This window comes from Panthera uncia (genome assembly GCF_023721935.1).
Source record: "Panthera uncia isolate 11264 chromosome D3 unlocalized genomic scaffold, Puncia_PCG_1.0 HiC_scaffold_8, whole genome shotgun sequence".
In the NCBI taxonomy this organism is placed as follows: domain Eukaryota; kingdom Metazoa; phylum Chordata; class Mammalia; order Carnivora; family Felidae; genus Panthera; species Panthera uncia.
The window spans coordinates 37,080,912-37,098,718 of NW_026057586.1; the positions used below are offsets into that span (position 1 = coordinate 37,080,912).

The 17,807-nt window shown below is 42.2% G+C and overlaps 1 long non-coding RNA gene across 3 annotated transcripts in view; it reads right to left on the minus strand.

Annotated features, from left to right (window-relative positions):
- The window catches only part of LOC125914674 (uncharacterized), a 71,865-nt gene that overhangs the window by 50,048 nt on the left and 4,010 nt on the right, over positions 1 to 17,807 (minus strand). For all 3 annotated transcript variants that reach the window (XR_007455386.1, XR_007455385.1, XR_007455384.1), the window contains one exon: positions 10,926 to 11,035. This is a non-coding gene — a long non-coding RNA (uncharacterized LOC125914674). The remainder of the gene's footprint in view (positions 1 to 10,925; positions 11,036 to 17,807) is intronic.

Sequence of the window (17,807 nt, forward strand, 5' to 3'; positions counted from 1 at the left end):
TTTAAAACACAATTTATGTGCTTCAGTTTATCAGTTACTCATTCTATTCAATTTTAATTTTAATTAATTAATTAAATTTTAGTTGCGCCTTTTTAAAAAGTTTATTTATTTTAAGAGAGAGAGAGAGCAGGGAAGGGGCAGAGAGAGAGAGAGAGAGAGAGAGAGAGAATCCCAAGCCAACTCTGCAAGGTCAGTGCACAGACTGATGCAGGGCTTAATCTCATGAACCATGAGATCATGACCTGAGCTGACATCATGAGTTGGACACTCAACCAACTGAACCACCCTGGTGCCCCTTAATTTTAGTTTGTTTGTTTGTTTGTTTGTTTGATTTTTGAGGCATGATGTCATTTGATCACATTTTTACCAAGACATTCGCCATCCTGAAATCATTCTCTGATAACTTATAGTGCAATAAAATAGACCCACTTTTTTCCAAGTTAACCTCTTTTGCCTATAACCAGCAAGTGCCAACCTCCACACCCTCTTTTTCCCTGGGACTGATGCATGTGTTTATGTGTTTATGACTAGGTGTCTCTAGTCATCAGATACACTCTAACTATAGCTTGCCTATCTCCTAAAATTGGGATCATTCCCCTAGGATATCCATAGAACACTTGGGCTCTACGCAAGCCTCTTCAGAGCTCTGGGGGGGTTGATACTTGTTTTTAAATCCAATATAGTTAACTTTTGGTGTTGGTAGACTTTTAGAAGTAATTTTTGGGGTGCTTGGGTGGCTTAGTCGGTTGAGCATCCGACTTTGGCTCAGGTCACGATCTCATGGTTCGTTGAGTTCAAGCCCCACGTTAGGCTGGCTGTAGACAGTGCAGGGCCCACTATAGGTCCTCTGTACTCCTCTGTCTGCTCGTCCCCTGCTTGCTCTCTCTCTCTCTCTCTCTCAAAAAGAAATAAACATTTTTTAAAAAGTCAATATTTTGATAATTATTGAAACTGGATGATGGATAAGTGGTAACTTGCCACCCTACTCTCTACTTTTGTGTTTGCCAGTAATTTTTCATTAAAAAAAGTTTAAAAACAGATATGGGAATAGATGTAGAGATATATATTGATAACAAAATAAAACACAAACTAAATGTATGATAATAGAGGTTTGTTAAATAAATTATGATATATTTATAGTACAGAATACATAAAGCAGCCTTTTAAAATAATTTTATTGAGCACTTGCTATTTATAAGGATAGATATTTATAATATATTGTAAAAAATTAAAAATCAAACCTTTTAAAATTAAAACAAAAGAGGGGCTCAGTTGGTTGAGCATCGGACTCTTGATTTCTACTCAGGTCACTATCTCATTGTTCATGGGTTTGAGCTCCACATTGGGCTCCACGCTGCTTGGGATTCTCTGTCTTTCTCTCTCCCTGCTCCTCCTGTGCTTTCTCTCTCACAAGATGAATAAACTTTTAAAAAAATTTTAAAAAGAAGTAATTTTCAGTTACATGAAGATTTTTCTGAGTTATTTTCTCCTCTTTCCTTGTTATTTATTTATACTTTTTTTTTTTTTTTTTTTTTTGCCATCTACCTGTAGTGCTTGCAAATAATCAGATACTGGACACTCGCCAGCCCAGACGATCCTAGAGTGGGACTTTCGCTAAGAACCACTGGCCCTATGATATACATGTCATCAGGTGTGATAACAGTCTTATCAGAGGTGGAACTCCGTCAGTGTCCCTCCCAATGACTGACTCGTTACCATCTTGGCCTTAACATGCTACAACTAAGGAGCATTTAAACACAAAGCAGGCTTTTCGTCACTGCTCAAACCTCACCCATCATAAAGACACCTTCCCTGCACTTATTGCCCCGTTTCTCCCCACGCTTTCTCAGCCAGAGTTGTTGAAAGAACTGTCTGCACTTGCCTCTTCTGTTTCTTCACACCTAGCCTGATTGTGATCTGGCTTCTCTACCCCACCCCAAGCCTCCCTGAGCATCTCTCACCAGCTCCTGCAATTGCCCTTTAGGTCTTGTCCTGCTTACATGGGCAGTGTCTGACACTGCAGACCCATACCCTTCTCTTCCCCCGCTTCTCTTTCACCCCTCCACTTGCTTTCTGCCCCTCTTTGTGTTCCTTCTCGGTTTTGGTGATGGTCCTGTAGGCTTTGTCCCAGCCCCTTCTCTTCTTCCAGTAGAACTCATGGGCTCCTGTGGCTTTGAGGACCTCAACCTTGATGGAGGGATGGGAGTGAAGAATGAAGACTCTGTAGACCGGGGGTGTGTGCCAGGCCTTGGACTAGACCCTGAGCAGATTGCTAGGGAAGAGAATTAGGTTAGTTGGAAGAGAATGGGGATGTTAATGACATGGCTGCTGCTTCCAGGTGTGGCACCTAAACACCGACAAGTCAGTATCACTGTGGATCCAGAATAGGGGAAATGTAAAATATGAAAGGCAATGCATTCCCACAAACAAATTATAACATCTGATATTTCAGGCAAGCACAGAGCAGTATATCAAGCTAGAGCACTGAATAAGGCTTCATTGTCTCAAAGTTCTAAGAGAAGTATGATTTATGTGTTGAAACTCCCCTCCCTGGGGGGAATGAGCCATTCGGATGCATTTGTTCCAGCTTGCTTTATACACGCGTATGTCATACAGAGAAATGATGGAGGACATTATCCTTCTATGGCTGCTGGTTCAAACACCAGGACCTATCAAACATGATTATGTCTAATTGCCAGCCTCAGCCACCCACCAGCTATGAAGAGCCACTTGGAGAGCACTGATGTGGCACTTTGCCAGCCCCTGCACCAGGCAAATAATTGTCTACCTCAAATGAAGGATGGAGGGCAGAAGGGTTGAGGGAAACCATGCCAGGCCATACCTGCCTCACTCCCTCTGCAGCACATCCTGTCTTAAGACCCCTTGGAGGGCATCAGTGATGGGGGTAGGGGGTAAGGTCAGTTTGTTCTAGACCAGTCTGCTCCAGACCCTGGTCAGCTCAGCTGAGCCTGTGTGTGTGTGTGTGTGTGTGTGTGTGTGTGTGTGTGTGTGGTGAAAGGACTAGAGCTTATTAGCTGGATAAAACTGCAGACTTCCAGTCACTCCAACCATCCAGATCTGTTTCCAATCTATTTCCCCTCCCTTGCAGTGGAGCTCCCTAAATGTTCATGCCCTGAAGACTCTATCACATATGACTCTCCTTGTGGCTGATTTCTACTCATCTCCTTATTATGCAGTGACTTTAGCCCCTGACTGACTGACCCAGTCCTCTCCACCCTTCTGCTGTCCTTCCATACCAAGGATGAAACACCAAACTCTGGCTTCTCAGTCCTTCATTATCTCCACAACCATCCACTCCCTCCAGAACAGCTCGCTACCAATGCCCACAGCTTAACCCCAGATCTTATTTTCACAAGTGAATGTACCACCTTCAAAAGCCATCATCTCCTGTGGTTCCCACTCTGCAAAATCCCAGCTCCAATACTTGGACCCACAGGACACGGAGTGCAGGGCCAATGTTTCATTATCTTCCTCATCTGGCTTGGACAATCTGTGGTCTAGCACATCACCACTTGCCTTCCGCTATCCTTCATCACCTTGCAGCTTTTCTCTACCCCAGTGCCGGTTAACCAGAACCATTCAGCCATCAGACCTGAGGAGCAGGTAACAGAGACAGTGGTGTCACAGCTGGGAAAGTTCTTCCACAGATCTCAAATGAGCACCAGTCCTGCCAGCCAAGCTCACCATACTCCTTAGACAAGTTCACATCCCCTTCCTCTGAACAGCCTATTTCACATCTTCCCCCTTCTCCTTTACTCCCCCATCCCATTTGAAGCTTTTCTGGGTGAGATCCACTGCTTCTGGGAGAAGTGAAAGCCCTCTGCTCCCAGGAGTAGGACAGGAACACTCTTGGGGGCAGGATCCGACAAGAGAATAAAGCCCAGAGCTGCTGCCACTCCTTATGGCCACTCCATGGACTCCTAACTCTGGCATCCAATGCCAGCCTGGCCTTTCTGTGGAGCAAACAGGCTTCATGGAAATGGGGGTCAGAGAGTATCACTCTTTTCCCCTACGGTGGGGTTGGTTCTTCCGTGCCCTGTGGAGAGACACTTGGGAAACTCCTAAGAGTAACAAAAGGCTCTCTAGTCACTGCAGAATCATTAAAGTGTGGTGGTAATAATAATAATAATAATAATAATAATAAACTTTAAACTTCATGTTTGGGCTGGGTTTTACCTCCTCTGCCAGGTCACCTGCAGGGGAAAATCCTGATAGATTCTTCTTTTCTCTCCAACCTCTTTCATGACTTTCACTCCACCCTTTGCCTTGGTTTTTGACCCCACCCAGGGTGGAGGCGAAAGTAGGGCAGGAAAGCTCTCACACGACTTGGAATTCCATTGATGATCTGTCATCAGCTGTCCCCATGAAACAAGCGCTTTCCTCCCTGAGGTAATTTTGTGGGGTTTTTAGAGATTCCACACTGTCTGGGGATCTTTTCCCGGCCAGTCACTCAAGACCCGTTCCTCAACCTTTATGTGTCTGATGGAGTCTCCGACCTTACTCTGCTGTGGGGTCCTGCTCGTCAGGCAGCCTTCTTGGTTGGGATATCAAATAATCCCATGCCAGCTTTCTCACTTGAGTGACCCAAGCCTGATCCTTGGAAAATCCATATTCCCTGTGCTCCTACAAACTGTGGGAGCACAGGCCCCTCCCATGCAGCCCCCCTGATTCCTTCTTCCACAACATAGGCTGAGGCCAGCACCACCAGCAGCTCTTAAACCTCTTTTCTAGGCCAGAGATAAGAGGTTAGCTGGTGATAAGCACTGGGTGTTGTATGGAAACCAATTTGACAATAAATTTAATATATTGAAAAAAAGAAAGAGGTTAGCTGGCATCACAGAACCAATTTTTGGAAACCTCCTTTGTAAGTAGTCTTGACCATCATTTGGGAAAGCAGCACCCATCGTTCAGCCTGACCTGGGCCAACTCTAGCTCCACTTTCAAATCCTGCCATGCTTGACTGCACGTGCAGTGAACAACCAGTTTACTTGTGGCTGCTATTGTTGCTCACGGCTGCTGTTTTTCTGCAGCAGGAAGTCAGCAAAAGCCAAAAACCAGACATGTCCTAAAGAGGACTGGGCAACCGGATCAGTTTAACACATCACTGAAGGTTCAGCCCTTCCTCAGGCCCAGAAAAGCTGCCCCCGTTGCAGGCTGTATGAGATTTTGCTCCAGGATAGAAATAAAAACATTTGTATACAACAGGTGGTTTGTCACGGCAACCAATATGGCATCTTTTGGCCCATTTTCATACCTAGAAACTCAAATGTGAGCAGAAATGGTAATGAGTCCTCCGGTTTGGTCTGTGTGCCCCAGGTGCCTGGGGCTGACTCCCCAGATGGTGAAGCCACTGCACTTAGCACTGAAACAACTCACTCTTTCAAACAGAGAGAAATTTAGCACAAAGAGATGTTTACAGAGGTGTTCTAAGGACTGGGATGAGGTGGGAGCTGCCAGAGAAGGAAAGGAGATCAGAGAAGCTATAAGGACTGAGTTATAAAACATGATCAGCACATATGGCAAGTCATATTTGACCAACTTAGAAGGAGCCTCTTGGAGATCATTCAGTCTTCCCTTGACTTTCACAGAGGAAGAAATAATAGTAGTAACAATAACAGCTACATTTTTTAGGGTAGACACTTAGGAAATACTACTTCATTTATTACCTCATTTATTTCTCAGGATATTCCTATGAGCTAATTACCGTTGCCTCACCATTGCCTTCATTTTACAGGCTAGGAAACTGAGACTCCAAGAGGTAAATTCACTTGCCCCAGGTGCCCTGGCCAGGAAGGACAGCACCAGGAGGACAGCCTGTGCATTATGATCCCTAGTTTGGTGTGATTTCCATGACACCATTATACTGCACGGAAGACAAGCTCAGTTAAAAATCCTCTCCTAGGGAGGATGTGGAGAAACAGGAACCCTCTTGCACTGTTGGTGGGAATGCAAATTGGTGCAGCCGCTCTGGAAAGCAGTGTGGAGGTTCTTCAGAAAATTAAAAATAGACCTACCCTATGACCCAGCAATAGCACTGCTAGGAATTTATCCAAGGGATACAGGAGTACTGATGCATAGGGGCACCTGTACCCCAATGTTTATAGCGGCACTCTCAACAATAGCCAAATTATGGAAAGAGCCTAAATGTCCATCAACTGATGAATGGATAAAGAAATTGTGGTTTATATACACAATGGAATACTACGTGGCAATGAGAAAAAATGAAATATGGCCTTTTGTAGCAACATGGATGGAACTGGAGAGTGTGATGCTAAGTGAAATAAGCCATACAGAGAAAGACAGATACCATATGGTTTCACTCTTATGTGGATCCTGAGAAACTTAACAGAAACCCATGGGGGAGGGGAAGGAAAGAAAAAAAAAAGAGGTTAGAGTGGGAGAGAGCCAAAGCATAAGAGACTGTTAAAAACTGAGAACAAACTGAGGGTTGATGGGGGGTGGGAGGGAGGGCAGGGTGGGTGATGGGTATTGAGGAGGGCACCTTTTGGGATGAGCACTGGGTGTTGTATGGAAACCAATTTGACAGTAAATTTCATATATTAAAAAATAAAAAAAAATAAAAAAAATAAAAAAATTAAAAAAAAAAAAATCCTCTCCTAGGAACACCTGAAAGGGTAGTTACATGCCTTTTCTACTTCTCAAGTCCAGAGTTCAGGAGCAGAGCCATTGCTTGAATTCAATTGAGATCCCAAAAGTAGGGCGTGCAGAGGCCACAAAAGGAAAAATGGAGATGTGGAAACAGTGTCAGCCATATTCAAGAGAACCTCGTGGATCCTGGGAGTCAGCCTGTTTCCAGGCCTTGAGAGAGGTGAGCTAACCAGGTGACAGATGTCATACCATGGGGAAAGAAGGAGGACAATGCTGGTGGTGGGAGAGGAGAGAGTAAGAGACCAGGGAGTCTCAAGGAAGGAAATAGGCTAAGAAGAACAACAACCATGTCAGAGGTCACAAGAGCTTAGAGGTCCTGCATAAGTTAGCCTAGGTTTGATATATGAGAGCAAACTTTCAGATGAGCAGGAGAGGCCTGAAGGAAAGCTCCAGTCTCTAAGAGGAAAGGGCCCTGGACAAGGAAATGGCCTCTGTGAGAGGGTGACGTACACCCAAAGACAGCCATGGGGGTTGGCAGGGCAGGGTATGTGTGTGGAAGTCATGGGGCCTTAAGGGAACATAGCAGGCTGCAAGGGGCACAGAAGGGAGAACAGACCTGACTCTGCCCAGAGTTTGCAGGCAGAGTCTTGGTGGTGAAACCTTTCAGCCCCACCCCCAAGTCTTCTAGTGTACTATTTCCTGCATTCCCATGGCCCTCAGCGCTCCCAGGTGATCTCTCCATGTGCAGGCTATCCCATCCCCACTGCCTCATCCAAATGCATCACTGACATTGCCCCACCCCCACCCCACCATTCCAACCTCTTCAGAGAAGCACCCCCAACTCATGGTCTGTGGGACTCCTTGGGCCCTTAGCATGCCCTCCAAATGTACTGTTCTTTTCCCCTCTGTGACCCCATCAGATTGTGAATGCTTTGAATCACGCCTTATTTGTCTGGACATCCCTTTAACAGCGCCCAGGACTCAAAGATGGTTGCTTAGATATTAACAATAGCAGTATGAACACAATACCAAAACGGAAGTACATGGTGCTTGGCTGGTAACAGCCAAAAGCCACCAATGAAACAATGGAGTTGAAAATCTTATTCACCTTGTGCCCTCTTGTGGAGAAGAGAGCAAAGAACACTATATCACCACTTGGGAAGACGGATTTACTTCTTTCCCTTATCACCTCCTCCTTTTCTAAATAGTTACAATACAGAGCTAATGAATAAAAATATATTTAAATATAAATATGTTATTCTATGTTTAACTTTAACGTACTATTACTCTATATTTAAACATAACTACATTATATCTAAATAGAGTTACAATACGATATTAATGAATCATCTTTACCGTATTATGATTTTGATTTCATAAATACTGTTTGAAGATGAACCAGGAAGTATTGTATAATTATATGTTCTTTCTGGTAACATCCTTGTGCATTTTTGCTCCTGCAAAATCATAATGCTGCTTCATTTTCTATTTGCTAGTTTTCTAAGTACTTATCAAAACTAATGCTCAAACTCTCTACTGACACTGTAGTAAGGTCCTTTCAATTTTTTTTTTTTTTAAATCTGGAACCTCCAACAATACTACTTTTAAAAATCATTAGAGCAGCGCACCTGGTTGGCTCAGTTGGTGGAGCATGTGACTTGTGCTCTCACAATCATGACTACAAGCCCTATGTTAGGCACAGAGCTTCCTTAAAAAGAAAGGAAAGAAGGAAGGAAGGAAAAAAAATTATTGGAGCTATCTTCAGTGTTACCGCTCAAATGAGATTATTTACCCTCTCATTTTTTGTACAGCAATAATCATCCTTTTTGGTCTTGCCTTTTTGGTCTTTTGATGAATAGAAGTTCAGAATTTTTATAACTCCAGTTTATAATTTTTCCCTTTGGGACTAGTGCTTTTAGTGTCCTGTTTTTAAAATCACTCCCTATTCTAATACCTTGAAGATGCTTTCCTATATTGCATCCCAAAATCTTTATTGTTTTGCTTTTCACAATTAGGTCTACGATTGACTTGGAAATTATTTTTGTATATGGTGTAAGGTAAGGATTAAATTTTTATCTACTTTTTCTATATAGATACTTTATTGAGTCAACAGCATTTATAAAAGACCATCTTTCACCCACTATTCCGCAGCACTGTTCATGTCAACCATCAAATAACCATGTATGAGGGAATCTATTCCTGGAACCTTTAATCTCTTCCACTGATATGTTTACTATCCCTACACTAATACTACACTGTTTTAGTTACTGCACACTTTTAATGCAACTTGGGAGCCAACAGGGCAAACCCTACCACCTCATTCTTCTCCTTTAAGAGTGTTTTGGCTCCTCTTAACTCTTTGCATTTCCATACAAACCTTAGTATCAGTTTTTTAATTTCCAGAAAAAGTGCTGCAATTTTTACTGGGGTTGCAATGAATCTACAGATAATTTTAGAAAAAATTGTCATTTCACAATATCAGGTCTTCTAACCCATGAACACAGGATATCACTCCATTTATTTAGGTTATCTTTAATTTCTGTCAGTATTCTTTTACTGGTTTCTAAATAATATTCTCTAAAAATTTCATTTTATACACTGTTGGATTTTTAAAAATTATGGTAATATATGCACAACATAAAATTTGCCATCTTAACTATTCAGTGTACAGTTGATACTCATGTTGTTGTGCAAACAATCTCCAGAATTCTTTCCATCTTGCAAAACTGAAACTGTACCCATTAAACAACAGCTCCCTATTCCCCCTCCCCTGGCAACCTCCATTCTATTTTCTATCTCTTTGAATTTCACTACTCTGTTGATTCCAATCATATACATGGAATTACATAGTGTTTGTCTTTTTGTGACTGACCTATTTCACTTAGCATAATAGCCTCAAGATTCATTCATGTCACAGCATGTGTCAGAATGATATTCCATTGCATGTCAAACGCCACTTTGTTTATCCCTTCATCTCTCAGTAAACACTTGTTTGGCTTTCACCTTCCAGTTATTGTAAATAATGCTTCTATGACCATGGGTGTACAAATATCTCTTTAGGACTCTGTTTTCAATTCTTCTAAGATTATACATGGAAGTGGAATTACTGGATCATACAATATTTTTAATTTTTTGAAGAACTACAGTATGTCATTTTAATTCTTTTTACATAATTATTTTTAAGTAATGGGAAAAAGTCCAATTACAAATGTTATAGAGTATATCTTTTAAAGAATGTAATGATAAAATATGTAATGATAAAATATTTTACATAAGTCATTGCTACATGTCAAACAAAAACTGATGAAAAAATTTTAATGCGTATTTATTTTTGAGAAAGTGCAAGTGGGGGAGGGGCAGAGAGGGGCAACAGAAGATCTGAAGTGGGGCTCAGATTCACAAACCATGAGATCATGACCTGAGCCAAAGTCAGACACTCAACGGACTGGGCCACCCAGGATGAAATTTTGTTTAATTCCCAAGTGGTTTTGAGAAATTGCATATGAATGTCAAAAGTACCCTCTAGTTGGGGCACCTAGGTGGCTTAGTCAGTTAAGCTTCTGACTCTTGGTTTCGGCTCAGGTCATGATCTCATGGTTTCGTGAGTTCGAGCCCCACATTAGGCTCTGTGCTGACAGCGTGAAGCCTGCTTGGGATTCTCTCTCTCTGTCTCTTCCCTGCTCACACTGTCTCTGTCTCTCTCAAAAACAAATAAACTTAAAAAGTACTCTTCAGTCAAAGGAGGTTGGGAAACACAATATTAACTGAAACTGAATTTGGAGCAAGAAGCACATTAACCAGTGCAGCAAGTGAGGAAGGACAGCTATTTAATTAAGAGGTAATCGTTGAATGCATATTCATACGTGTGTTTTTGATGGATAATGAAAAAAAAAAAAAGGGAGAGAGACACAGTCCTAAAAGAGCTCAGGATCTAGAGGGCTGGAACTGGTGGAAAGGCAGTATAATACATCAAATAATTAGATGAAAATTACATTCAGAGTATAATTAGGTGCTAAATGTGTGATGTAGTCAAGTTCTTCAGGGACATGAGAGGGGAAAATCACTATAGGGTAAGGTATTTGGAAGAAACTTCATGGTGAAAATAAGGCATGTCTCAAATTTGAAAGAACAGCTCAAGCAAAAGCAGTGATACAAATGAGGCTAGCCCTCTCGCTATTCAGCTTCCATGTGCACCCTTCCATACATTTTTGAACTTTTGTACATCAATAACACAATTCCAATTTTTCTTGTGACAAAATACAACTATCTAGTAGTTGTAAAGGTAAAGTTCTTACCTTTTCCTCAAAATATGGAGAGCACAGTCCCAACAGTCAATGTATCCATCACTGATAATCTTAATTACTCCTCAAATTCTGGCAGCGTCCCACTCCTCAAATTCTGTTACCTAATGAATAAATTGTGAAGTTAGCTTTCCCCTATACATACATAAAATAGCAATGGGAAGGAAATAGAAGAAAATGGTTGGCACATAAAATAAACAACATATATAATAAACAAACAGGAAATATACAAAGCTATTACTGTCACGGTTTCCGTGATTTGCTGTGAGGCTGTCAATGATATCTCCATCTTCCTTCTTCCGCTACCCAGTCCACATTTCCCCCATCCTCAGCCAGAAATTCAGCTGGAGTGATCCAAACCTTCACTCGTAGGCACCTCCAGGCAACTCTTTTGGCTTCATAGTCCTTCTTATCTGCATTGTACAGCAACTCAAGTTTACGCACCTCACCTAGAGTGACTTTTTTTTTTTTTTCCAGTTGGTTCAATGGCCTAAGAAGTCTAAAATGTCCAGGAGGCATTCTCACTTTCCAATTCAATTGAACCATTGTGTCTGCTAGTGGAAGCATTCCTCCCTTGGAGACTGACTTCCATAACGGCATTGCTCAAGGTTTCTGGGGCAGGAAGAATAATTCTGCAAATGGATTATTGAGTTTAAGAGTGAGAGCAGCCACTCCCACTTCTACCCCTTGATGCCCAGATCCATGTGTTCTGGCTATGAGAGAGAAAACACTATATAACAGTTGCTGATTCAAAGCATCTACTGTATTCTGTGAGACAGAATCACATTGTTTTGGGGTATTGTCTCCCAATTGGCACCACCACTGAGGCTTCAATGAGCCATTCCAACTTTAAATTAGGCCATCTGCTCCTAGGTGATGGAATATGTGAGTAAAACCAGATGATTCCATAAGCATAAGCCCCATGCCGTATTTCCTTTGCTGAGGAATGAGCTCCTAGATAAGAGGCAATGCTGTGCAGAATACCAAGACGATGGATAAAGCATTCCATAAATACTTCCGCAAGTACACAGATGGTATGCCTGGCTGAAGGATTATGTTAAGAGAAGGCAAATCCATATTCAGAAAACATGTATATTCAGTGAGGATGTCTCTCTGCCTCCTCTATGAAAAAAGAGGCCCAGTGTAATCAGTCTGCCACCAGGTGGCTGGTTGGTCCCCACGGGAAGTGGTGCCATATGAGGGGCCTCCTGTTGGTCTCTTTGGTTGACAGATTAAGTACTCAGCAGTAATGTTAGACAGGTCAGCACTGGGTAGGGGAAGTCCACATTTTTGAACCCCATGCATAGCTTCCATCCCTGCCATTGTGGCCACTTTACGGCTCACCGAGCAAGCACAGGATTACTAGGTTAAAAGACTGATTTATATCCATGGAGTATCAGCCTGATTATTAGAAGTCTCCTCTACACTGCATGGCCATGGCTCACCACATAGCAGATATGTCTCTATTGTTCCAGGGTAATGGAACTTGCTGGAAGTCTTTTCTCCAGAGTGCAAGCAAAAGTCATTTACTGGGAGGTTATCTCACTAGAGGTACTCTGCTATGAAACTGCCCATGAGGGTGCAGGAGAAAATTGCTGCCAGGGCAATCTCCTGCTGGATCCAGGAGAGCTACATGCTGAGTCTGTAGAGTCAGCACACCAGAACCAGGAAGGGAAGCCCCTTTCCCCTGCAAAGTCTCTCCAGAGCCTCCCACTGACAACTCATAACATGCTTGTTGGCAAAGGAAAAATATTTAAAAGGTCCATTTCATGTTTACAGACAGCAAAGGATGAATTTCAATAAACTGGTAGCTATCAAAGGCATGTAATGGGGTTAATAGTGTCCTCCCAGAATTCATGTCTACCTGGAAACTCAGAATGTGACCTTCTTTAGAAAAGTACATTTTGGGGGCAGATGCAATTAGTTAGGATGAGGTCAGACTGGATGAGGGTGGGCCCTAAATCCAATGATTGGTGGCTTTTTAAAAGGAGATGAGACATGGAGCCACACTTAGAGAAGTCCATGTGATGACAGAGGCAGAGATTGAAACGATGCAGTATTGCTGGCACCCATGAGAAGTTGGAAAGAAGTAAAGAAGAAATCTTCTGTAGAGCTTTCCGAGGGAGCATGGACCTGCCAACACCTTGATTTCAGACTTCTAATCTCCAGAACCATGAGATAATAATAAATTATTATTTGAAGCCACCAAGTTCATGGTAATTTGTTATGGCAGCCCTGGGAGACTAATGCAGCACCAAATCAGGTTATCACCAAATGTTTAGTTCCAGTCTGGGGAGAACCAACTCACAAATGAATATTTGAAGCCCTATGCCCTGGAAGAAAGGTGAGAATCAAGATTCTATATGGGCAGTGTGCTAAACACCCAAGGTTATATAGCAGACTCTGAAATTCTACCACAGATCTCTCTTATTAGGCTTTGCTGTTGCACCAGATATGGATTTTCAGTACTGTATGAAATTTATTATCTCTATCTCTTCATATTAAAATGTCATGAGCCATTATGCTTTTATTGCAATGTATCTACCTGCAGCAGCTCTCTGATCCAATGGGCTCTCCTTCTTGCAGATTATCTGTCCTCCTGGTAACTACTAAGCCTTTAAATCTATCTGAACAGTCTTTGTTAATTTTCAGAAACTGCCCCTTTTATCAGTTTGATCCTCTTTTTATCCACATATTTATGGAGCATACATTAACTAGAGATCAATGTCCTAATTATGTTAAAGGGAACAAATGACACAGAGAACACAAGGATGAATGGGACACAGATCCTGTCTGACATGTACATGAGTGAAAGAGACACATCTTGGAAGATCCCAGATTTCTACTGGGGGGATCGTGGTACTAGTCCAGGAGAAAAGGAGGAAAAAGAGGCGAGTGTAGAGGAAGTGAAGAAGAACTCACATTTAGTTTAAGGTGCCTGTGAAACAAACAAGTAGTCATGTTTCATAAAGTCACCTCTATGGGGAAGAGGCTCAAGAAGAGGATCGGTCTCAAGATATAAATTGGTACTCGTTAGTTCAGGGTTGGTAATTAAAGGCTTATAGGTGGAAGTACATGAGCTGGCCCAAAGAGAGCCTATAACATGAAAAGTGCAGGAACCAAAGACAGAACAAGAACACTAATTGTATGTGGGATTGCAGAACAAGAAGAACCACTGTGTTTAGAAGGACAGAGGAGTAATGAAGGACAAAATTCAAAGGGGAAGAAGTACTGTTGTAAATAATGTGAAATGCTGAGAAGGATGAAAGTTAATCATATATGGCAGTAGGGAAGACAGTGAATGGATAAGGGTGGAAGCTTCTTTATACAAGGGTTAAAGGGAGGGCACCTGGGTGGTTCAGTCGGTTAAGTGTCTGACTTTGGCTCAGCTTATGATCTCATGGTTTGTGAGTTCGAGCCCCACATCAGGCTCTCCGCTGTCAGCTCAGAGCCTGTTTGGATCCTCTGTCCCCCTCTCTATCTGCCCCTCCCCTGCTCATTCTCTGTCTCAAAAATAAATAACCTTTTGGGGCACCTAGATGGCTCAATCGGTTAAGCATCTGGTTAAGTGTCTGACTCTTGGTTTTGGTTCAGGTCCTGATCTCACAGTTCATTTGTTAGAGACCTGCCATCAGGCTCTGTGATGACAGCGTGGAGCCTGCTTGGGATTCTCTCTGTCCCTTTCTCTCTGCCCCTCCCCTGCTCACTTGCTCTCTCGCTCTCAAAAATAAATAAACTTAATAAAAAAGGCTTAAAGGGAACAGGAGGTGCAATTATAGTTTATTCTCTATAATTGATGTTATAGTATATGTAATTAAAAATTCAAATTGGTCTAGAAGACCTAGAATGGACAAGAGCAGTCCCCTCCGCCCTCCACCACTAAGTCCTGCTTTGCAGGACTACATCCCCTTTCTACTCTTATAGCTGTTTCTATGGGGATTTACTTACACGTTCTAAATAATTTAAGACAGCTATTTATTTTCATATTTCACTTTTACATATTAAGTTCATATTATGAAATATAAGGATTTAGCTCTCTTATGCAGCCACACTTCCCTCATACACAGAATTATCATTCCTCCCTTTCCCCCAAACCTCCCAATATACTTGGTTAGATCAAATTTAAGTGTTCATATTATAATGACTATGTAAGCATTATCCATAGCTAAGCCTTCTAATGTACCCTAAATTTCTTGCACACCATTCTGTTTGCCTGAACTTAATGATAAATGGGTCCTGCTTCTGCCCTTTGCTTCGTCTTCTATTAATCACTTATCCTGCCAGAATCACTAACTTTCAACTTGAAGTATCAATCTCTCAGCATTGGAATATAACAAACATACCCAGTACTCTATCTGCACTATTATTCCCCCATTGAGGCATGTGCCTTGAGCACTCCATCCCTCTACTTCTTAACTCCAAATCTGTCTCCTGGGATCTCCTTTATCACCCTCTCAAGAATTTCCCTCATTACCTACTATGTTGAATCCCCTATCCGTGTTGTCTTACTTGGATTACTCTCTCTTTAGGGCAGACTTCCAGTAGCCTCCTGAGAAGGGATGCATGGGAGGGAACTTTTTTTTTTTTTAACACTTAGCATGTCTGAAAATGTCCTTATTCCTACTTTGAATCTGATTCAGCTGTGTTTAATTTGGAAATTAATTTTCCTCAAGATTTTGATGGCATTGTTCATTATCTTCTAGACTGAGAAGTCTAATAATCTTCTTGTTTTTCAAATTTTAGCTTGCAGCTCCTTAGATTCTGGAAGCTTTTAGGATCTCAAATTTGTCCTGTATTTTAAGAAATTCCAGAATGATACAGGTCTTCATCCCTTGTGTGGTGCATGCAAAGGGCTGGCCCTTTTAATCTGTGAATACTCGTCTTTCAGTTTGGGGACATTTTCTTGAAAAATCTTCACTTAAAGCTCAAACTTTATTCAGCAGCAGATCATTCACTGGGGAATGGGAGTTAGAACCCAGTCCTTATTGATCATCAAGGAATGCATACTGGGAAGGTGTATATTATCTTTGGGTTGTCTGAGCATCTTCAGAATGTTTGGTAAAATGGTTTATGCTAAGAATCTCAGGCAACCTTTACTTCAGAAACCTGAAGTTTCTTTACTACTCAGGCAGACTTTACTTCAGAAGACCCTGATTAAAATTTTAGTTCATAGCCTTTTACCTGGCCTGCCACATCTTTTGAAACTTCTTATTTCTTCATCCTCATCCTTAGCCACTCATGGCCTGCCATCCTTCAATCCCAGCAAATATAAAATTTCACTGGTCCCTCAGTTTCGACTACATGGCACTCAGCTTTCCCCAACAACTCCAATCCCACTCTCTCCACCCTCCCCCCAACACCTTCTTTGTGCTTTTATAGTATCCTGTAGTTAGCTCCATCAGAACAGCTACCATGTTGTTTAAAATAGTCAATCTATATACCATTCTTCTTTATTAGCCTATCAGTTCCTAAAGAGCAAAAATCTGTGTCTGACGTTTGAATTCTCAGTGAGTATCACGCATCTGGTACTTAGCAGATGATCTTTCTACTAGGACCTTATTTCTAACTTTCCACTCTATCCGAAGCAGGCTCTGCACTGACAGCAGAAAGCCTGAGTGCAGAGAGCCAGATGCGGGGCTCTCACCAACCCCGCAACTCACCAACCATGACACCATGACCTGAGCTGAAGTATAAGGCTTAACCAACTGAGCCACCCAGGCTCCCCTTACACTATGAAACTTTTCATAAACACTCTTTTACTTTTTTCTTAGCTTCATATTCTGGGATGATCTGGATATTTGGTAGAATTCAAACCCAAGAATAGTTCCTTGTTCTCTTTGCAGCCTTCAATTACTGTCCATTTTCTCCTTAAACTACCTTCTATGACTTCACACCACTGTCCGAAATTGACTGCTCCTGTTTCAGATGCCTCATTGCCTTGACTAACTTAACCTACCCACCATCAGAGTGAACACATTCCCTTCTGCACTTTTGGACTGTCTTGCTATTTGTATTAGTAGCTGCCTCAACAAATTTTCTTATCCTGTGAAAGTCCCCTATTGGTGCAAGAATTTCTTCAAATTTAATGTCATTGTAGATTAACTAAGCGACAAGTTTCTCCCCTAACCCTTAGGTCTGGTACAGGTGGAATAAAGCAGCCTTTTCTCTCATCATTTCGGACTCTGGTAAGGGCATACTTGGCGCGGGGGGGGGGGGGGGGGGGGGTCATCCCAAAAGGTGTGGGTTTTTTTTCCTTATTGCTGTTTATTACCAAGTGGTTTTCAAGCGTCTCTGTTCTCTCCCTAATTCCCTACTTCCCTCTACAACTACATTTTCCAAGAGTCCCTATGGAAAGTAGGTGGAAGAGGAAGCCAATATGTGGGGTTGTGGCCTCACATTTTTAAATTTACTTAAAAGGTTATCTGAGGAAATATATACGTATATATTGGTGCCAAAATATGTGTGTAGGTGGGTTGTCCCCCTTTTTTTTTTTTAAATTTTTTTTCAACGTTTTTTATTTATTTTTGGGACAGAGAGAGACAGAGCATGAACGGGGGAGGGGCAGAGAGAGAGGGAGACACAGAATCGGAAACAGGCTCCAGGCTCCGAGCCATCAGCCCAGAGCCCGACGCGGGGCTCGAACTCACGGACCGCGAGATCGTGACCTGGCTGAAGTCGGACGCTTAACCGACTGCGCCACCCAGGCGCCCCGGGTTGTCCCCTTTTTAAGGGCCATTCGGTTCTCCCGTGAAAGAGCGGGGTGGGGGCGGGGGTGGCGTCAAATCTTTTCCTTAAAACAGTACTACTTGGAGTACAACCAACCCCAGTAGCGCGGATGGTATTAGAGGCAGGTTGAACTGAAAGGCAGAAAGCTAA